Here is a 24,271-nt window from a genome sequence, read left to right on the forward strand (position 1 = left end):
AGTGCACCGCAAGTCATAGTTCAGTCTCCACCACCTCTAGCAACATAGTTAGAACCAACCGAGGAAGGGGAAATCATTCCTCTTGATGATGATCCAGTAATGGCCTTGTACAATCTGTCATATGATGAAATACCGAAGAAGATTATGGAAACATGAAGAAAGAATTTTCCAGATGGCCTCACATCATCTGCATGCATTAAAGAAAGGGTGATAGTTGCAGACACCAGGAAGAATCCAAATGCCATTGTTGAAGCCAACTTGGCCTTTATAGGTGCAACAAGATCAAACACTCATTATTTGATGGTCAGAGTAAGGAATTGGCACATGATTTATAGGGTTCCAGGAAAGAGGTATAATAGCTCCGCGCAGCAGCACAAAATGTAGCTTTTGTATGGATCCACTTGGAGAGATGAGAACAACGATACTTGCTGAAGTATCAACACTTGGAGAGACCATGTGGGACCTCTATGAGGAGCTCATTACCATACATAAGGAAGTTTTCCACTTGCATGGCTTGCAACAACAGAGAAAATACTTCGTCAAAACTCTCAGGAATATACAAGTTGCCATCGCATCCACGCATGAATGGACAATGCGATACAAAGGGGAACCACTTAACTTGGGAAAGAAAATGAAGCCACAAGTAGAGTTGGAGAAAGCGAAGGTTCGAATGTTGATTTAGAATAAAATACAACTCACCTCTTTCATTGGTATTATTTAGGACTCAAATGTATGATTATACAATAGTTTGGATGTCTTGGTGAATGCACATAAGATCCCATCAGTTGGTTCACTCACCAAAGTTAAATCCAAGAACTAGGTCAGACAGGAGATCGAAGAGTACTTGGATCACCTAAGACAGATTGCCACCAAGGATTATTTGGAGTTGAACAGAGAGAACATGCAGAACAACATTGATGATCCTATCCAAATTAGAACAATGTTGTGCATGCTTCAAAAAGAGGTTGAAATTGGTTCCAAATCATTGTACCCAAATTCCATGGAGGGAAGAGTCCGCTTCCAGCTAGACACCATTACGCAGTTTGGGGATGTCATCGCACAATACCGAGCTTGGAACCAATACGTGATCAAGAAGCATCATGTGGAAGTTTTTGAGCTAGAGTTTCCCCAAACTCAAGCATCATAGTGTTTTGTTTTGTTAGGTTGTCAAGTTGTCTCTACCCTATTTTGTCTTATATGGGTAGAAGTGTAAATTGTAATATTATTTGTAATTATGTTGTAAGTGAAATTCCAAGTGTCAATATTGGAATATGAAGAGTCATGATGTAATATAATGACTCATTTTGTAAAGAAGTTGAAGAATCATGAGGGTAGTCGAAAGGTCACAAAGGGGAGTTGAAGAGTCACCCCCTCTTATTATAAATGAAACCTCATACCTCATGTAAAGGGCTTTTGGGAGCCAATCTTTTGGCTAGTCTTAGGCTTAGAAGGAGCTTGGGAGTATTGTGATGAGCCTTGGCTTCTCCGTAGCGTAGAGCGAGTATACTTATTTGGAGGATTAGTTGTTCTTGACTTTAATGTTCCACTATTGGGGCTAGTGGTCCTTCAATGGTGCATGTATGAATGGAAATTTCACTTATAATAATAAAATCAGAGCTGACACGCTTTCATGCATATGTTGTGAATATAGTAGGACTATTCTTGTTGTATTTGCAATGTATGTTATTTAAATTGAGCTTATGATTATGAAATATTTCTCTTGCGTTTGTATGAATCTTGTTGAATGCATGTTGTTGTGTTAATTCATCACTTTAACTTGTGGATTATTCTGCATCTTATCTTGTGATGTCATTATGCTTGTGTGATCATTTGAAGTTGCGTACTATTAGAGGCTTCTAAGGGGCACACTTCCTTTTCCCTTCGTGTGTTGGAACCTTCATGCATCATACTTGACTTTTTGCATGGTCACACACTTGCTCTCACCAAAGTTACCATACTTCACTCTGCGCGTTCTCGCAGTCAAGGCATAACTTTACCACCCACTACTAGGAACCCTACTCGAAACGATGTAAGGTCTAGTTGGGACTTCATATTGGGGAGATCCCCTGAATGTTGGTGGTTCCAACACCATCAACAAAACCAAAAGCATATCCATTAGCATGTCTGAAGTATGTAATAACCTCTTCACCAAACTTCCAATTGTATAGCTCATGATACTTGACACCTTTCTTTGTAAGAATGGGTCCAAAATTCATGAATACAAAGTAAATTCTCGGTTTAGATCAGTATCATGCAAGAGTGGTGGTCAACATCCCTAAATTAACATGCACATAATCATCAACCTCAACATAAAATAATGTATCACATTTTGCAATTGTTGTAGAAAAATGGATCTTAGTCTTTGCTAATAACTCATGGTATCCTTCAACATGTTCCAATCTAAGTAAATCATGATGCTAATAATTTTCTAAAGTAATGGCATGATCCAAAATACCACTATGTGTAACATTATGTCCAATAACAAATCTAATAAAATTGTATTTCTTTGCTTCCATCTATTTTAGTTTGGATCCTTGTGACATCTAGGTTTCTCAAACAAAGTCCCATTTACATGCTCATTTAAATTGTTTTTACCATAAAAACATACATAAGATAAATACAATAACTTAGATAGTAATAACACACTTGGAATTTTTATACAAACATAAGGAAAAACATCGTTGCATTAAATACTATTAAGTGCTATTCACATAGATTTTCTATCGCTTGAAGCATAGAGAAAATGGTTCAACAATGTACTTTAGTCATCTGTGCCCCATGCTTCATCTCACAATCTTTTTCGCATCAGTATCCTATCCTTTCTTTCCTCCTTTTTTTTTTAAAGCGAGATTTGGCAGACACCCCTTTAGTGAGTCCTTGGCTTCTTAAAGCTCCAACAAACATCCTTTGTGCAGTTTAGGTAGAAGTAGGAGGTATTGGAGAGGGAGGTTACAAATATTTATCAAAGTGTAAGTTGATAAGATTGTCATTTCCATCTAATGCACATATATTATATTGAATATGAATGATTCATCGTGCTTCATAAGAAAAAGCAAGTTTTCTAAAAATTGCTAATGCATCATGAATTGTAAATGCCTTAAACATATCCTCTGACTCCCTCGTTGAAAATTTTGGAGAAAATCCATCGACTACAGGAACATGATCCGTACCATATTTCAAATCTCAGGTTGTATAAATTTCATCAACACCTTCATGCAAAGGATGATCCATGGCTTTATCTTTATTTATACATTCACTTGTTTGGTCCTTGTAAAGAGAATTTTGTCCACAAGTGGACACTCTCCTTCCCCGTTATTTAAAAGTTAGATACTGATTGTTTAGAGAGAGTTTTGATACTTTTATAGTCACTTGTGAATGACCTTATGGTTTTGGAGTTTGATCCACTATAGCCTCCCAATCTTCATTTGAGCAGGTAGACAATGCACTAACTATGGTTTGTTTGGAGTTTTCACTCAATCTCTTATTTAAATTCTAGTTGTCTCTTTCATTTCCAAGTGATAAAATACCAAGATATGATGCCTAGTGGCTAATATGGTGATAAGATCACAACTCTAATCAATGACAACACATGTTTAACAATCTCCCCCTTTGGCATTGACTAAAAGATGGAAACATCACCAAACATAAGCCAATCATTGATGTACTTTGGCTGAGAATTCCCCCTATCTAGTGGGTGGCTCTTCTTCTCCTCATGTCTTCCTATTTCTCCCCCTTTTACATTAATGGCAAAGGGCTGCATGGATAAGTCTTCTTAAGCTACAACTATATTCTCCTTTGTATGGATACTACTCCCCCTGTGTTCATGCTTTCTTTTACCTCTCACGAGGACAATATAACTCTCACCGATTTATGTAATTTGTCACATGATTGATGGACTCCCCTCCTATGTTGTATATCAACTGTCATGATTAACATTCTTTTCCCGCATTTCACTTTGTTAAGATGACATGGATTGGCATAATGTAGGTGTAAACTACTCCTTTTATTGAAAAAATGAAGGAGAAAACACTCCCAATCTTTGTCTAAGATACTAAAAAGTCTCTCTAGGCAATGCTTTGGTAAATATAGCTACAACTCACTATTATGAGGAAATATATTCTAATTTGACAATTTTATCGACAACTTGTTCTCTGAGAAAATGATACTTGATGGATATGTGCTTTATCTTAGAGTGCATAGAATTATTAGAGATATTAATTGTACTAGTGTTATCACACATAATTGGCATAGGTTGATCAAAATTTACCTAGATATCCTTGATATTTTTCTTCATCCATAGAACATGGGTGCAACATGATGTTGCTGCAATATACTCTGCTTCAACTATGGATACAAAAATGAAAATTTGTTTCTTACTAAGCTAGGAGGCTAGACAACTGTCTAGAAATAAAGATTTCTCCATTGGTTTTTTTCTTTTCATCAACACTACCAACCTAGTTTGCATCTATATAAGCTTTGAGAGTGAAATATGTGCCTCTTGAATACCATAAACCAAAGTCTAATGTCCCTTGAAGGTACCTAAATATCCTCTTCACCACATTCACATGAGTTTCCTTTGGATTTGACTAAAATCCATGCACTAATCCTACTACTTGCATATTGTTTGGTCTTGAGGTTGCTAGATAAAGTAAACTGCCAATCATAGACCTATACATTGTTTGATTTACCTTTGGAGATTCACCACCCTTGATGAGTTTACAACCTATTACCATGGGTGTGCTCATGGGTGAGTAGATCTCCATGCCAAATTTATTCAATATTTCTTTAATATATTTACTCTAATATGGGGGAGTCTTGTTGTTGTTTACTCTAATATGAGTCTTGTTAAGAATGTTGATCGTTGTTTGAACTACTTCTTACCAAAATGTATTTGGAACGTTTTACTCATCCATCATTCCTCTAACCATTTCTTGAGTAGTCCTATTTAGCCTCTAAGCCACACCATTTTAATAAGGAATTATTGCTATTGAAATTTGTGTCTTAATCCCATGTTTCTCACAAAAATCATTGAATTCATTAGATTTGAATTTTCCTCCTCTATATGATATTAAGCACTTAATATTCAAGTCCATTTCATTCTCAACTTGTGCTTTGAAGGTCTTGAACTTACCAAAGGCTTTAAATTTTTCTTTTAGTACACCAATTTATGTAATTCTAGTATGGTCATCAATTATGAGCATGAAGTATCTCTCACCTCGTGGAGATCGAGTTCTTGTGGGTCCACAAAGATCTATATGAATAATTTATAAAGGTATTGTTTGTGAATGCTCCTTTTTCTTGAACTAAAATTGTGTTTGTTTTCGAAATTGACATGACTTTCAAATAGTATGAATTGGATTCAAGATATTGGGCATATCTCGTAAACCATCCTTTTTACCTAACTTGACAAGCTTATCAAAGTTGAGATAACCTAGTTTCTTTTGCCATAACCAACTCTCATCCATTTTCCCCATACAACAATTATTTTTGCCTCCATCCAATATGTTAGAGTCGGTCTAGTAGCCCTCCATCAGCGATCAAAACTCTTTGCATTTCATTAGTAGGTGTCTCATCAGTGTCCTCTTATTGCATTCCATTAGGCATGCCATAACCCTGATGGAGGAGCTTGTGTCTTTTATTCCCCTCTTGGCACTGCTGGTTCAAGTTGTTTCAGTCAATAAATGCTCTACAGGGTCATTTGTCTTGTCTTGAAAGTCAAGGTCCTAGGTCTAAGGTTTAGTCCAATTTGTCTTTGAGGTCATGTTTTTAAGGTCAATAAATGCCCAGCAGGCCAGAGGGATGTCTATCAAAGCATCACTTCAAAGGATTTCATATTGTACAGCTAATTTTTACCTTGAATTCAAAAACCCTGTTTTTGAAGACAAGGTCATTTTCTCATTTTTTGTAAAATTGGTAAAAATTCAAACTCTTCGGAAGTCAGCATGCGGCCCTGGTCCCCTTTGCCAAGACTCCTCAGAAGCTACCTCTGCAAAAAATTTCAAGAAAAAGCATCATTTCAACCAATTTCAGGACAAAAAGGAAACCATAAGTCAACAACATTTAAATTTTGAAAAGTGTCATGTTATAAACATTAGAAAGTGGGTTTGAGGGGAAATTAATTCAAATCAAGTTTATAAAAGCCCCCCTCCCTTCATTTTATCATTATTTGCCTCCAAGACTCCAAGAGCAAGTGTGAAAGGCGACTTAGTGAAAAAACTGTGCGAAATTGCTGTGAGAGCCCGCGCGCTATGCATCAGGACCTGTGCGCTACGCATTGGGGCAGTCATCGCAGTGGGAAAAAGACACAGGCGCTACGCGTTGGGCGCGCGCTACGCGTCAGGACCTGCGCGCTACGCGTTGGGGTTTACACACAGAAAAATTGCCTTCAAACCTCAAATCGACCCCAAATCTCTTCAAGGTTGCAGGTAGGCCTCCAAACATCAAAGTATATTGCTTGCTAAAGCTTGAATGAGCATTTAAATGTCATCATTTTGAAATGAGAAGTTCATGTGTATTTTGCTTACAAATGTCAAAGTGCAAGTAAGGCTAGGGTTTTGCTTTTGCTGCTCAAGGTCATCCCTTTTCACCCCCATTTTTTCCCCACATCCCATTACCATCTCCCTTGTCATTTTCACCTAATCTCCATAACAAAAATACCAAAAGCCCTAAAACCCTACCCCTATCCCTAAAATTCAATAACATAACCCTAAACCCTACTTCCCATAAAACCCCTGCAAATTATAATTGTATGATGTTGTATATGTCATGATTCCTTCCCTAAATCCTCTTTTACTTATATTTTCCCTCAGTTCCCTCAAAAGTTTCCCTTCCCTAACATCTCCCTTGTGTTATTTGTCCCCTTGAAGCAGCATTTCAACAGTTAAAACAACAAGTTTTTGAATAGAAGCAGCAGTACATTTCAACCACTTTGCTCTTGAAACCATGTCAGAAACCGAAACTGACTATGAGCAAAGTGATGACCGTGAGTCAACACCAGAGGTTGAGGTACAAAGGAGGCCTCACAGGGGTGGTAAGGGTGGTCACCATGTGAGAGAGGAGCCCACCTCTTTGACCTATTTACAGGCTTGTCCACTTGCAGTCACATGTTTCCGCCATCAATCATGTTATGAATTTTGCGAGAGGATTTCTCAAATTCAGCACCATAGGGAATTGGTCCGCTTGTTTGTTTTGCATTTGCATGACGGGCATGTGAATCTTGCAGGGGTGGATTTTACATTGTCACCTGAGGTTGTTGCTCAAGCAACAGGGATACCCAATGTTGGAGAAGAGTGGAACAAGCGCAAACTGTTGGACAGATTTCAGTATGAGCCCTACATTAAACCTGTGTACATGAGGCACATGACTGGTGTATTTCCTTTCAGATTTTTGAAGGATGAGTATGCTCCCTTGATGAGGCTCATCATTCGCTATTTCACCTGTGAGGGTAGATTTTCACGTTTGTATTCGTACCATATCCGCTTGTTGATGCATTTCACACGGGTACAGATGATGAACATACCATTTTTCATGTGCCGGAATATTGAGAGGATGGTGCCCTTGATGCAGAGAAAGAGCCCAGCACAGCAACACAGGAGCATCTATCATTATGGTTTGATCAAGCTTGTGGTCATACATCAGTTGGCCCAGCAGGGTATCCCATGGGAGGATTTCATCTCTCGAGATTTCTTCACAGCACCACCACCCCCTGAGGTTGTTCATGAGGAGGGAGGACCATCACAGCAGTATGACATCCCTGAGCCCAGACATGTCAGCTCCCCTCCATTGGTCACATATCAGAGAGGCCACAAGGCCTTATTTGCATCAGCTCGGCGAGTATTTTCTCCACACCAGGTGGAAGGGGTCTCGCCATCTTCATCAGCACCGCGAGTGTTATCTCCACATCAGGTGGAAGGGGCCTCGTTTCCGACAGCAGCACAGGTATCAGAGAGGGGCAAGCAGCCCATGATTGAGGAGGGATTGTCAGGTGATCCAGATATCGACATCATTGATCTTGACACCCGTTCTCCTAGCTCGGAGCTTAAGGAGATCATTCAGCAACGGGAGGCTGAAAATCGCTTGTTGCAAGAAAAATTAGAGAGGGCACAATGGACAATCACATATTTAGAGCAGCGCAACAAGCAATTAGAAGATGAGCACACTCTTGATGAGTTGCGGAGGATCCATGAAGACCGCAACTTGGCTCGTAAGAGACCCGGTGATTTGGTGCCCATTGAGCGAGAGGCTATGCTTCTCCGGGTCAATGCTCATTTGGAGAGGTTGCTGGCCAAGGCCAACAAAGATAAGGACCTGCTCCGGAACATGAAGAACCACTATTGGGCCCGAATGCACGTATGCAAGGCGAGAATGAAGGTGCTCCAAGGACGGTTGGCCAAAGCACTAAAACGAAGAAAAAGGCCCGATCCCCTCCACATCTTGGTTGAGGCTTCCTTGAAGGAGCATGATGCTAAATGACTCAACTCCAGCACAAATTTCAGAAAATTTTGAGCATTTTTGGTCACTTGTGAATTTTTTGGGCTAAAAAACAGGTTTTCTTCACCAACGCATAGCGTGCCGCGCGCGACCCTTAAGATGGGCAACTCCATTTCAGGAAAACTCAGTATTTTTGGATTTGTCATGCAAAAATACACTTGCTCAGCAGTTTCCAAGAAATTTCACCAAGTTTTGAGCCTCCAGAAGGTCAAAAAACATGCAAAAAATGACTTTTTGCCACATTTTTGACACACAGGATGCAGTCTTGGGAGATTGCAATTTTGGAGGGGAAAATGGACACCAAATTCAGAAATTCCACTTGGGTTGGAAAGTAGACATCCAGACCTTTCCAACAAGCCCACTTTTGCCTCATTTGGACACCTGGAAGTGCCTCAAAAGTTGCTCCAAAGGCGCGCTACGCGTTCAGAATCAGGGCGCTACGCATTGGGCGATTTTCACAGAAATGCACCTACAGCTAAGCAAAACGCAATTTTGACTAGGTTTGACTTTTTGGAGTGGATTTTGATCCTCCTTGTTGTAAATGATGTAATTTTATGATATTTTGACACTCATTTATCTCTTCTAGAAGATTCATTCATGAGATAGGCAAAAATTTAATGAATGAATTGGTTTCCTAGCTTATAGAGGCAAGTTGTTTTGACTGCCTAGTTTTTAGTGCTCAATTTAGAATTGGTTGAAACAGCTCCTAGGATAGTAAGCTCGACCCCTAGAGGCAAGGAAAGATGTTATATTGCCTATATTATGTACTTTCTTGGTCATTTTCATGGTTGGACTCTTGAGGGAGAAGCTTCTATTGTATTACTCATTGTATCTCTGCAATTTTTGGCAAAGGAAGACCAGGGTTTTGCAGTCCTTTTTGGGATCCCTGTGGTTACATGTATTGATGGTGTGTTTCTCTTTGTACTTGTAAGTTTGTTATGTGATTCATCTTCTTACTTTTCCTTCTGCAAATTAGGCAAATGAAGTGTTAAAGTAGAATTCATGATTGCCATGCTCTGCTTTTAAGTTTGCTTAATATCAATGTTTTCATCTGTTTAAGGAGAACTCAAGGTGTTTACTTGCTCTCCTTAGCTCCTCACCAGTCATTCTTTCCCATCTGACTCTTTCAAAGGCATCAATACAGTCTCCTACCTTGCCCCAAAGAACCCCCTGCAAAAACTGTGTCCAATCCCCGCACCCAAAATTGCCTTTCCCCGATTTTCCACCAAAATCCTAAAAATCTCAAATCAAACCTTTTATCAGTTTACTAGCCTAAAATCAGTGTTCTTTATTGGTTATCTCCGCCCTTTGAAGATCTTTGCCGAGATATACCGGAGAGAGCCCTCTCCTGCCCCGTAGGGCTAGCTACGAGGCTAAGTGGTTTGATGTTGCCTTGGAGTTTGCCTTTCTCAGCCTGAGGTGAAATTTCAAGCGCTAACACAATACATACACATTGCTTGATGTTTTAATTACCTTCACAATCATTTTACCGCAATCTACCTTCTTTAATTCTCAACCATTTGAATGAAATATGAAATCATATCCTTGGTCACACATTTGGCTAACACTTAAAATATTGTTGAATTGAGACTTCTGTGATCCATAACAGTTATAAGAAGAGCTTCGGCGTAAAATCACATATAGAAAGACCTTTGTGGACGCATTTTGAACCAGCAAGTGTGGCTCATCGTCAGGACAAGTTGAAGAAACAGATCCAGCTTTGCATGTTAAATAGTCTGAGCAGGGCCTTCAACAACTATCTAGATCAACGGCTAGCTTTGACTTAGGGACAGTCAAAAAGTCAAATTGATTATTTAAAGGAAGATAGTTAATGACCATACCTATATATAAATATATAAATATATAAAGGAAATAATTTTAGAAGGGGTTTACGTTATTAATTAGTTAAAAATGTATAATTTAATAATTAAAAAATTATAATTAAATGGGAATTAGTTAAATTGAAGACCTAACTTTTTTATAAACAAGGTAAATGTAAGATGATAGCTAAATAAAATAAATAATAATAATAAAAATAAGCAAATAAATAAATAATAAGAATATATATTCGTTAATAGATAAATAAATAAATAGATTAAAATATATATAAAAATAAAAATAAAAATAATATATATAAATAAGTTACGAAAGAAATAATAAAATAAATAAATAATAATAAAAATAAGAAAATAAAAAATGATAATATATATTTGTTAATAGATAAATAAATAAATAGATTAAAATATAGAAAAATAATAATAATATATATAAATTAGTTATGAAAGAAATAATAAAATAAATAAATAATAATAAAAATAAGAAAAAAAAATGATAACAATACTAATATATATTCGTTAATAAATAAATAAATTATAAAATAAAAAATAATAACAATATATAAAAATTATTGAATTGAGGTTTCTGTGATCCATATCAAGTTTAAGAGAAATTCTTCGGCGTAAATCACAAGATAAATCATTTGTCGACGTGTTTCGAACCAACTAGTGTGGTTCATCGCCAGGACAAGTTGAAGAGACAGATCCAGCTTAGCATGTTAAATAGTTTGAGCAGAGCCTCCAACGACTATCACGACTAACGGCTACTTTTGACTTTAGGACCAGAGTCAAAATTATTACAATTTAATGGAAATTAGTTATATTAGGTGACCAATAAAAATATATAAAATAATTTAAATGGTGTTTAAGGTTAGTTAAAAAGGGTATTGTTTGTTAATTAAAAATTACCAATTAGCTAGTAATAAAAGGGAATAAGTTATATACATGACCTTTTCTTATAATAAGTGTATAATTATATATAAATATAAAATAACATATAAAAGTTAGTTAGAGTTAATAAAAATAATGGAACGAAAATTAAGCTAACCTCAAAGAAAAAAAAGGAAAAAAAATAAATAAACAAATAAACAAATAAAAATAATAATAATAATGAAAAAAAATAAAAATAAATAAATAAATAAAAAAAAAAAATAATAATAATAATAATAATAATAAATAAATAAATAAACAAACAAATAAATAAATAAATAAATAAACAAATAAATAAATAAATAAAAAATAAATAAAAATAAAAGTAAAAAAATAAAATAAAAATAATAGCAACAAAATTAGAATTAAAATTAAAAATTAATTAAAAATAAAAATATATAAATCTATATATTTATTTTAATTTTAAAATATATATATATATATATAGTTTAAAATTAAAATAAATATATAGATTTATATATTTTTAGTTTTATTAATTTTTAATTTTAATTCTAATTTTGTTGCTATTATTTTTATTTTTTACTTTTACTTTTATTTTTATTTATTCATTTATTTATTTGTTTGTTTATTTATTTTATTATTATTATTATTATTATTATTATTTAATTAATTAATTTATTTTATATTTATATTTATATTATTATTATTTTTATTTGTTTATTTATTTATTTTTTTCTTTTTTAGGTTAGCTTAATTTTTGTTTCATTATTTTTATTAACTCTAACTAACTTTTATATGTTATTTTATATTTATATATAATTATACACTTATTATAAGAAAATGTCCTGTATATAACTTATTCCCTTTATTACTAGCTGCTAATTGGTTATTTTTAATTAACAAACAATACGCTTTTTAACTAATCTTAAAAACCATTTAAATTATTTTATATATTTTTATTGGTCACCTATTATAACTAATTTCCATTAAATTGTAATAATTTTGACTCTGGTCCTAAAGTCAAAAGTAGCCGTTAGTCGTGATAATCGTTGGAGGCTCTGCTCAAACTATTTAACATGCTAAGCTGGATCTGTCTCTTCAACTTGTCCTGACGATGAACCACACTAGTTGGTTCGAAACGCGTCGACAAATGATTTATCTTGTGATTTACGCCCAAGAATTTCTCTTAAATATAAAAATTAGTTACGAAAAAATAATAAAATAGATAATAATAATAATAATATATATTCGTTAATAGATAAATAAATAAATAAATTAAAATATATAATAAAATATATATATATAAAATAATAATATATATAAATTAGTTACGAAAAACTAATAAAATAAATAAATAAATAATAATAAAAATAAAAATAAGTAAATAAATAATTGTTATGACTATAAATACCAATATCAATCAGGGAAAAGGGAGCGACTCAAAAATAAAAATAAGCAAATAAATAATAATAATAATATATATTCGTTAATAGATAAATAAATAATAAATTAAAATATATATAAAAATAATATAAAATAAATAAATAAATAAATAAATAATAATAAGTAAATAAATATTTGTTATGATTATCAATCCGGGAAAAAGGACGACACAAAATAAAAAGGAGAAGGACTGGAAAGAGTCCAGAGCAAGAAGGATAAACCCTAGGAGACAGGAAGGCTCCAGGGGAACGACGAAAGCGAAAAAGATGAAAGGGGGGGGGGAAGACTAAGATGAAAGGGCAGGGATCCAACATCTACTGATCTTCCAGCCATCATCTCTATTGAGATTGTTAGGCCTTCTTTCGATATTTATATATATTATTATTATTTTTATATATATTTTAATTAATTAATTAATTTATCTATTAACGAATATATATTATTATTATTATTATTTTACAAGAACGGTTATGGAATATATTATTGGGTCGGTCTGAATACCAATTTTCTGATTACAATAGGCCTGATCCAGTAGGATTCGTCCTTCTGAGTAACTGTGAAGCTTGAATTCCACTTCCAGTTCCTTTTGGGGTCATCTAAAGAGTTTGTTTCTGCAATTTGCCCAAGTTTAAATATACAGACAAATTGTTTTAGAATCAAACAAAAGAACATAGCTGCTGAAAAGATTTAAGGGATTGGGACCCATGTTTCTTCCTCGTCGCTTTTCATTGCCCCGTCCTTGAGTTGTGCTGCTTTATTGGCTTCAAGATCTGCTTCTTTGTTGTTGTCTCTCAGCACGTGATAGTATCTCAGGTTTTGGAACAGCTTCGCCATGCTTCTGATTCTTTGGATCAACCTTGCTAACCTTAGATCCCGCGGACTAGAATTGGTCACCATGGTTTTTATGATCACTTCAGAGTCCCCAAAAATTATTGCCTCCTTGATTCCCAGCTTCAAAAGCAGATTAAGTCCTTGGAAGAGGGCTAATGCCTCAGCTTGAATACTGGAGTTGATTCCCAGACCCCAGGCAAACTGAAGAATCGGTACTCCATCGATGTTTTTAATAACTCCTCCTGCTCCAGCCTTGCCCGGATTCCCTTTTGATGCCCCGTCAAAGAATAGAGAGTGAGCCTTTTGTTTGGGGACCCAGTTTTGAAACTCCTCGCTGTTTTTTCCCCTGATTTTCCATTCCTCAGGGTGGTCCATGCTTCTGATTTTTTGGCGGAATTGCAGGTCCAGGGAGGACCCCCAATCTATGTCTATCTGGCTGAGATTCGAGTCGTCTTTTTGTTCTCCCAAGCATTCTTTTAATTGGCTCTTTACCTTGGCTGCAACTTTCTTGGGATTGTGCTGAATACTTCTGAAGATTCTGCCATTTCGCTCTAACCAAATTTGCCAGCAGCAAATTTTGAGAAGTGATGACCAGGCCGCTTTGATCAATTTGTTTTTAGGAGAGGGACCAGGATAACTGTTTTTCCAAGTTGCGAATAGGACTATTATTGTGGCAGGTAACTCGAATCTTGGATTCCAATCATCCATCAATTCTCTCCAGACCTGAATGGAGAATTTACAGCTGAGAATAAGATGCGTGGCGTTCTCTTCTGATTCTTGGCACAAGGAACATCTGGAAGGTCCACAGTAACCACGCCTCTGGAGTTTATCCTCTGTCAATATTTTTCTATGGCATAACAGCCAACAGAAGAGATCGATTTTGGGCTGCGATTTGATTTCCCAAATGGCTTTCCACGGGGCTGGATCGGGTGGCACGTTGGGGATAGAATCTAGATGCGCATAGGCCTGGGCGACCGAGTAACCTGCAGCCCGATCACCCCATCCTCGTCTGTCTTTCTTGCGGCAGTGCAGGGGAGCAATACCATTCAGCAGGACGCGGAGATGGTTGACTTCATGCTGGAGGTTTGACGGCACGTCCGACAGCTGCCAGCCCGCCCATTGCAAACCATTCCACGCTGTAATATCCCATAGCTTGTTTTTCCCTGTAGCCTTCATCCAGTTTTTTAATGCAGTCACGTTTGGGCAGTCTTCGATTGGATCTCTGTCCATGATTCGATCTGTCCATAAATTAATTTTTTTCCCATTCCCGGGAATCCAATAGGCTCTGGATCGCAATAGCGGGGCTGCTTTTGAGCAGAGAGTGATGAAAGGCGAGGTTCCTTGCGGAAGAGGCCCATCTAAGCATCTCGTTCGCTTGCCTTGGAAGTATTTTCTCCAGATTGCTAACTGTGCCCAGCCAGGTTTGGGCGCTATTAGTCTCCAGAGCTGCTTGCCACTCATTGCTATATTCTGCAGATGAAGTTTTTTAATATTGAGCCCTCCTTCCATCATGGGTTTGAGGATCGTCTCCCATTTTACCAACGGGAATCTCCTTTCATTGTTTTTACCCCCTTTCCAAAAAAAATATCTGATATACTTCTCCATTTTTTGTAGAATGCCATTGGGCGCAAGTAGCACTGAGAACTGATAAAGAGGGAGGCTGCTAAGAACAACTTTTATGAGTATAGTCTTTCCTGCCATATTTAACCAGTTGATCCCCCATGCCTGAAGCCTGATTTTAAATTTCTCTACCTGAGGCAGCCAATCTCTGCTGTAGGGGCGCTTGAGAAATATTGGCAAACCCAGGTACTTAAAAGAGGTCCAATCTTTGGTGGCGACAAATCCAAGACATCTCGAGATGGAAATTATCAGAGATGGGGGGGTGTTCCAACAGTAAATGTGACACTTACCCTTGTTGAGGCTGCTTCCAGATTCGATACAGTACTCGTCAAGGGCCTCTTTGAATTTTCTGGCTGAATGAATCGAAGCTGCTCCAAGAAGCAGAGTGTCATCTGCGAAAAGGGCATGGTTTATATGTTGGACTCCCCTTGCTATGGAGATCCCTGGGATCTCTTGCTCTTGCAATTTTTTGTTTAGATGAAAGCTGAGAACTGAAGCTTGAATAACGAACAGCAGAGGGGACAGAGGGCAGCCCTGTCTTAACCCTCTTGTAGCTTTGAAGAAACCTGCAGATCTACCATTAACTAGAGGAGCGATCCAAGGTTCCGATATGCAGGCCCGGATCCAATTAATAAACCTTGCTCCAAACCCAAATTTTTCCAAAACATTAAATAGAAAACAATGGTTAACTCGGTCAAAGGCGTTTGCTAAATCCAATTTTATAGCCATACCTTGTTCTTTGCGCTTCTGACTTGACAGGATAGCCTCTTGGACAAGAAGAAAGTTGTCCACCAAATATCTCCCTTGTATAAAGCCCCCTTGGTTCTCAGGAATGATTCTAGGTAGGATTTGCTTCAACCTGTTAGCAATAATTTTTGTGATCACCTTGTAGCCAATATTACAAAGGGATATGGGCCGAAACCTATTGAAAGAATTAGCTCCCTTTTCCTTGGGAATGAGGGCAAGGAATGAAGAGTTGGTTCCTCCTCCTAATTTCTGACAAGTCTGCGATTTTTGAACCATTTTACACAAATCTTTCCCCACTATGTGCCAGCAGGATTGGAGAAAGGAGGCGGAGAACCCATCTGGTCCTGGAGATTTATCAGGGTTCATAGCAGCCAGGGCATTTTTGACTTCTTCCATTGTGATATTTTTCTCTAGATGATGATTCTCCTCATCAGAAACGAGGTTGGGAACCCCGTCCAGCAGTTGCAAATTCTGTTGAGTATTCTCCTCTGCGCTGTACAGCCTTTTGAAATGTTGATGGGCTGCTTGTTTAATGTTTGTAAAATCTTTGTGCGTGATATCTCCTTCTCTAATTTCTGTTATGGAATTAAAGCATTTCCTGGATTCAGCTTGTTTGTGGAAGAAACTGGTATTTCTGTCGCCTGCCTTTAGCCATAGGCAGCGTGATTTGATCCTCCACGCTTCCTCTTCAGCCAGGCATGATTTATGATATTGCTGTTGGAGCTGAGCCTCTTTGTCTAATATGTCTCTGGTGATATATGCCTCTTCCGTTTGCAAGTAATGGGCTTCTAGCTGATTATGAGTATTTTTTCTTTCAGATGCTGGGTTGGCCAGGGATTTGGCCCAACCCTTTAGCTTTGACTTCAATCTTCTGATTTTTTCCTCCCATATATAGAATGGAGATCCACTTACAGGCAGGGACCAACATTCTTTGACAATCTGCATGAAGCTTGGTTCCTTGATCCATAAAGGACTGAACTTGAAGGGAATGGGGCCAAGGTCAGAGTGAGCTCTAAGAGATAGCATAATAGGATTATGATCAGAGGTGCTACAAGGAAGAATGTGCATGCTTGCATCTAAACCAAGCAAGAGAAACGAGCTATGAACAAAGAATCTATCCAACCTAGCAGCGATATGCCCGGGGCCTAATCTTTTATTGGACCAAGTGAACTTACCTGAGACAGGCTTGATATCGATCAGATCCCAATCTAGGAGGAGATCCTCTGCCCATTCCCTTGCCGGATCTCGCACGATGCAGCCTCCTCGCTTTTCTGAAGAGTGCAGCGTGATGTTCAGGTCACCTGCTATGATGACTTTATCCAGATTGCCCAGCTCTGCTTGCTGTCTTAATGAATCCCAGCAGTCCTTTTTTTCTCCGGCGTTGACTGGTACATAAACATTAATAAGACAAAAGATTTCTTTTGTGATTATGTGCTGCATCTTTACCATCACCCAATGGATATTTGATACCTGTGACACCAATGAAAACCTACTTTCATTCCAGAGAGTACCCAACCCTCCGGAGGCTCCTCGGGCTGAGACTGCTGTTGCGTTACTTTTTTTCCAGAGTTTTTTGCTTACCTGAAGGAAATCAGATTCCTCCATTTTAGTCTCCTGGAGGAGGAGTATGTCCGGAACCTCTATTCTAATTAGATTTCGAATAGCATCTTCTTTGATCTTGCTGCCCATACCCCTACAGTTCCAGGAGATTATTTTCATTATTTACCTTTGCTCGGTTGGGCTCCCTTGGAGCCTTGGTGCTGGTTTCTTGCCATCTTCGGCTTTTTTGCTAGCAGCTTCTCCAGTGTTGGTTGGCTGCCCTGTAGCTTGTCCTTGTACGTTTCATGCTCTCTTTTTTCCCGATCCGTTTTGCGCCCTCTTGTAGATCTCCTTACAGAGGATTGGGACTCTCCTATTTCTCCTTCCTCCTCCGAGTCTTCTGATTCTTGGTCCTCCTCCTCGGCTACTTCAGGAGTTCCTTTTGAGCTTTCTGGAACTCCCATGTCTTTAAAGATATGAGATGGAGAGTCTTTGTCTGGGGACACTGACTTTTGATTTGCTTCTGCATGTGGATCCTCTGGTTGGGAGCTGAGAAGTTCAAACCTGTTCTCTGGGGTAGACTTGGGCTGGCTTTGCTGGATCTGCTGAACTGGGTCTTGATGGATCCCTTTGCCTGTAGTTCCTCCCGGCTTCTGAGTCTTGGATGGCATTTTGGATCGTTTGACTTGGTTCCAGCCGGCCTCCTTACCTTGAGTTGTTTCATTCGCCGATGGGCAGTTCCTGGCAAAGTGCCCATAAACCTGGCATTTCCGACATTTGAAGGGCAACTGTTCGTAGTCTAGCTTCTGAACATGCATCCAGTTTCCTACTTTGATTTTGATTGCCTCCGGGAGCCCCTCCTCCAGATCCACCTCAACGCAGATCCTGGCACAGTCATATTGGTCCTTGCTGTTTGCTCGGTCTATGAATTTCCCCAGGGCATTTCCGATGTGCATCAGAGAATCCCAGTTCCAGCAGTGAACTGGGAGGTTTGGGAGCCTTACCCAGACCGGAACAGCTTTGGGGACGTCCACTTCTGGATCAAAATCAGGAGTCCATTTATTCAGATATAGGCCCTGGGGGCCCATGAAGTAAGGACCGTTTCGAAAGATCAGATCTTTGTCTTCTTTGGTGTTAAATTCAAAAAGGAAGAATCCTCGCCCCAGGAAATAAGAGGTCACGCTTTCTTTGATCAGCGGCGCCCAGTTTCTTTTGACCCAGCTCTCTGTGGATTTGGGGGATGGCCATAGACCCGTAAACTGGCCTATGAGAGCTCGTTCGGATAAGGACAAAGCAACCTGTATCGGAGTTTCCGGAGGAAGTGAGATCTCGGGGATTTCATCGATCCTCTTTACGAATTTCGCCGCTTCAGCAGGTTTCTTCTTTGGCAGCCCTTCCAGAAGACGGCTGAACGCCTCAGCTGCGGAGATCTTCGACGGAGGAGAGGGAGGAGCCTGGGGGGTGCCCACCGCCTCCATGGAGGTCAGGCTTGCAGGATGCTCAAAGAAGGCGAACACCCATGGCCCGGCAGATCGCAGGGGAGGATCGCCGGACAGACCCGCGCCAGTTCTGGAGAGACAGGCCTCGCAGATGGAAGGCCAAGGGGCCGAGAAGGGCCGAGGGAGCGAGCGGGAGAAAGCTCAGCGGGGATCTCGGATCTCGGATCGCAGCTTACTTTCACGAATATATATTATTATTATTATTATTATCTATTTTATTATTTTTTCATAACTAATTTCTATATATTGTTATTATTTTTTATTTTATAATTTATTTATTTATTAACGAATATATATTAGTATTATTATCATTTTTATTTTCTTATTTTTATTATTATTTATTTATTTTATTATTTCTTTCGTAACTAATTTATATATATTATTATTATTTTTCTATATTTTAATCTATTTATTTATTTATCTATTAACGAATATATATTATCATTTTTTATTTTCTTATTTTTATTATTATTTATTTATTTTATTATTTCTTTCGTAACTAATTTATATATATTATTATTATTTTTATTTTTATATATATTTTAATCTATTTATTTATTTATCTATTAACGAATATATATTATTATTATTTATTTATTTGCTTATTTTTATTATTATTATTTATTTTATTTAACTATCATCTTACATTTACCTTATTTATAAAAAAGTTAGGTCTTCAATTTAACTAATTCCCATTTAATTATAATTTTTTAATTATTAAATTATACATTTTTAACTAATTAATAACGTAAACCCCTTCTAAAATTATTTCATTTATATAATTATATATTTATATATAGGTATGGTCATTAACTATCTTCCTTTAAATAATCAATTTGACTTTTTGACTGTCCCTAAGTCAAAGCTAGCCGTTGATCTAGATAGCTGTTGGAGGCCCTGCTCAGACTATTTAACATGCAAAGCTGGATCTGTTTCTTCAACTTGTCCTGACGATGAGCCACACTTGCTGGTTCGAAACGCGTCGACAAAGGTCTTTCTATATGTGATTTACGCCAAAGCTCTTCTTATAACTTAAAATATTATGCTTAAAACCATATGCATACAATACATTATGAGCTTTGACCTTTCCCTTGTCCCAACAACTCTCCCTTTTCCCAATATTCTTATTGGTGGATTATTCCCAAAAGTAACATTGTACCTCCTCTTTCTGCATTTAGAGATACAAACTTGCTCTTGTCTCTTGTCATGTGCCTAAAATAACGACTACCAATGTGCCATTAGTTTTCTTGATTTTGAGCATAGAGAGAAAATCCACACTCTTTTACATTCTTAGGTTTTTTATTCCATACCTTAGTGAACTCTTCTTGCCTATATTTCTTATCAAAACTTATCATCTTGCTTCTACATTAATTTTCCTTATGTTAAAATTTATTGCATACATAACACTTACTTTCATCCAGGAGAGGAGAAAATGCATTGTTATTTCCAACATTGTTAATGTCATAATCTCTAGATCTAGGCATTAAGAACTGATTAGATCTAACATTTATATTTCTGATATACCCATATGATTTGCAATTTACAACATTATGACCAAAGTAATGACATGAAAAATAGTAGCCATAAGAGAGATATGGATACCTTGGTGTGAAGTGTCAGGCCAGGCAGTAACTCCTCAAGGAAAAAATGATTCGTATGTATTATTCCATCAGGTAGGTCTTCATTATATACATGAGGGAGAGACTGTTCACTTCATCTCCCGATGACTGTTCATATTACTTATTTATCTATTTACATTATATTCACCCAATCCTGAGGATTAGGTGTCAACATTCCCCCCCTTAATCTGAAGGGATGTTGGTGAGTCCAAGCATCATTCTGAATCGTTCAAGCTTTTCTCTTCCAAGCGCTTTGGTGAAGATGTCTGCAATTTGCTCATTAGTGGAACAATGATGGAGATGGATTGTTTTGGCCTCAACATGATGTCGAATCAGATGATATTTAGTATTGATGTGCTTCGTTTGATCATGGAACTTTGGGTTCTTGGCCAAGTTTATTGCAGAGGTATTGTCAATCATGAGTGGAGTTGATTGTACTTGTTTTACCTGCAAATCTTCAAGATTTTCCCGAGCCACACAATTTCTTTTGTTGCTTCAGTTGCTGCCACGTATTCTGCTTCTGTTGTGGAATCTGTTGGAACTGATTGTTTGCGTGATCTACAGGAGACAACTCCTGATCCAAGACTCATAGCATATCCTGAAGTAGATACCCCAGTTTCTTTGTCTCCATCGAAGTCTGAGTCAGAGTATCCAATCAAGTTGAAGTCGTCCACCTGTGTATACTTGATTCCAAAGTCTTGAGTTCCCTTCAAGTACCTTAGAACTCTTTTTGCAGTAGACCAATGTCCCTCACAAGGCTTTTGCATAAACCTGGAGAGGATTCCAACAACAAACGAAATGTCTGGTCTGGTAGTAGTTAGGTAGTTGAGACTTCCTACAAGCTGTCTATACTTTGTTGCATCCTCAAATTCTTTTCCTTCAATAGACGTGAGCTTTAAGTTTTGTTCCATTGGAGTAGTAAGAGGATTGCATTCTGTCATGCCAAACTTGCTCAACAAATCTCCAATGTATTTCTTTTGAGAAAGAAATATGGACTTCGGATGTTGGGTTACTTCAATGCCAAGATAGTAATGAACATAGCCCAAATCAGTCATTTCAAAACTTTTCCCCAATTCCTTCTTTATGGATGCAATGTAGCTTTCATTGTTCCCTGTCATCAAAATATCATCTACATATACCACAAGATATACAGTTCTGTTTTGCCAACTTTCTTGACAAATAAAGTTGCATCATCAAGATCATAATGTTTGAAATTGAGTTTCAAAAGATGCTCAGTTAGTTTTTCATACCAGGCTCGCGGTGCTTGTTTGAGGCCATACAAGGACTTCACAAGTTTGCATACTTTATGTTCATGTCCTTTCACAACAAATCCTTCAAGCTGAGACATAAAAACATTCTCTTTTAGATCTCCATTTAAGAAAGCAGTTTTTACATCCATTTGATGGACTTTCCAACCGTTCTGAGCTGCTAGGGCAAAGAGTGTCCAGATGGTAGCCCATTTTGCTGTGGGGGCAAAAGTCTCCTCATAATCGACCCCTTCCTTTTGTGCAAAACCTTTTTCCACAAGCCTAGCTTTGTGCTTGTCAAGTGAGCCATCAAATTTATACTTGTTCTTGTAGACCCACTTGCAGCCAATTGGTTTGGTTCCTAATGGAGGATCAACCCGCTTCCAAGTGCCGTTCTTTATGAGGGAATCATACTCCTTTTGCATCGCTTCTTTCCATTCATCATGAGAAGCAGCTTCTTTGAAGGAAGTTGGTTCAAAATCTGTAGACAAGTTCAATTCACAATCATAAGAAACATACATATCAACAGGTGAATTAGAGTCATCCACATCACCTCCATTTTGCCGGTTTGAATTTCTAGTTCCTGTCTTTCCAACCTCATCAGGATGAACACTTTCAAGTGTCTTTGTCAGCCACTTTGGGGGACCCTTTTTAGATGGTCCAGGCTGCTCCGCTGATTGAGTTGGGACTGAATCAAGATTGAGTCTCCCAATTCTATCTATCACATCACTTAAAGCATCTTTTGTTGTTGGAGTTTCATGCGGGGGAGAGTGTTCCTCAGAAGAATATTCCACATGTTGATCTAGTATAGGAATCCCTCCTTCAAGATGTGGAATTTGATTATCAAATTCTTGAAATGATTTAGCTTTTGCGAATCTATCCAAGCGATCAAGTTGCCGCTCAACAACATTATCAGTTTTGGATGATTCAAGAAAAATTACATCTCTAGATACAACAAACTTTTTATTTACTTCATCATAGAGACGGTATGCCTTGGAGGTGTTTGAATACCCCAGGAAGATACACTTACGACTTCTAGCACCAAGTTTGTTTCTATGTACCTTTGGTATCAAAGCATAACAGGTGGAACCAAAAACCCTGAGATGCTTTACCGAAGGAACATGTCCATACCACATTTCATATGGAGTCTTGTTTCTAATAGCATTAGATGGACATCTATTCTTTATATATGCAGCACATAGAACAACATCAGCCCAAAACATTATCTTTACATTTTTGAAGAAGAGCATGGATCATACCATATTTAGGATTGTCCTATTCATTCTTTCAGCTACACCATTCTGTTGGGGATTATAAGGTGCAGTTGTTTGATGTTTGATCCCATGTTGGCGAAGATAGTTTTCAAATTCATTTGATGTGTATTATTTTCCATTATCAATGCGAATAGACCCAATATGAGATTGTGCATCATTTTCAATCCATTTATGAAAATCCTTGAATGTTTGGAAAGCATCAAATTTGTTCTTCAATAAATAAACCCAACATATTCTGGTATAGTCATCAATAAATGTCATCATATATTTATTTCCATTTGCAGAAGGAACAGGCATTGGACCACATAAATCTGAATGAATGAGTTCAAGTTTTCTATGTGCTCTTGAATGTGAATCATGAAAAGACTGTTTGCTATGCTTTCCTAGAATGCAAGCATCACATTGCTTAAGTTTCCTAGTAATTGTAGGCAAACCAACAACACCATTTTTCTTCAACAAGCGGAGGTTGTCCTAGTTCAAATGTCCAAATCTAGCATGCCATAATAAACTTGATGGAAGAGTACCTTCTTCATGATGAGAATTGTATGAGAAATGTTGTGCACGAGCAGAGGTTCCTTGCAGCTTGAGAAGCCTTTCTTCTTCTATTCCCCTCATGACAAGTGAGTGGTCAAATGATTTTCTCACCTCAAGCTTGCCATCAAACATATGAATGGAGTGACCTTGCTGGTGGATGTGAACCAAGGACAACAAGTTTCTCTTCAGCTGTGGGAGATATAGAACATGGTGCAGAAGAAAGTCTGGAAGACTAGGCAATTTAAGCCTGATTGTGCCAAGCCCTGATGGCTTGATTTTTGATTGGTCTGCAAAGTATACTGCTCCATCAACATTGTCAGTAAATTCTTCAAAAAAATCTTTTCTATGAGTCATGTGGCAGGTTGCTCCTGAATCAAGCAACCAATCATTTTTCCAAGAAGCAAGTGAAGCATTAAATAAATCTTCATTTACTCCAATGTTACATTGTGCCACAACATAGTGAGTGGATTCAGGTGCTTTACCTTTGTCTGTATCATCGGTTTTACCTTTCTATTGGTTTCTTTGCTGCTTAGTTTTGTCCCATGGTAGCTTGCATGTAGAGGCATCATGTGATCCATTTCTTTTGCAACGAATGTAGTGTAAATCTGCCTTTTCTCCTTGAGAATGTCTGCCCCCCCTGCCACTGAAATATCTTTCTCTTCCTCTTTGACCACCTCTTCCTCTTGAAGAATCTTGAGCAGG

The 24,271-nt window shown here is 37.6% G+C and overlaps 1 pseudogene; it reads right to left on the bottom strand.

Annotated features, from left to right (window-relative positions):
- Positions 1-2,761: 2,761 nt before the first annotated feature.
- On the bottom strand, positions 2,762-18,874 carry LOC149180880 (uncharacterized; annotated as a pseudogene).
- Between the last annotated feature and the right edge of the window lie 5,397 nt (positions 18,875-24,271).

Source organism: Pinus tabuliformis, chromosome 3_2, assembly GCF_031772625.1.
Source record: "Pinus tabuliformis cultivar Carrire ecotype Pingquan chromosome 3_2, CPIR1, whole genome shotgun sequence".
In the NCBI taxonomy this organism is placed as follows: domain Eukaryota; kingdom Viridiplantae; phylum Streptophyta; class Pinopsida; order Pinales; family Pinaceae; genus Pinus; species Pinus tabuliformis.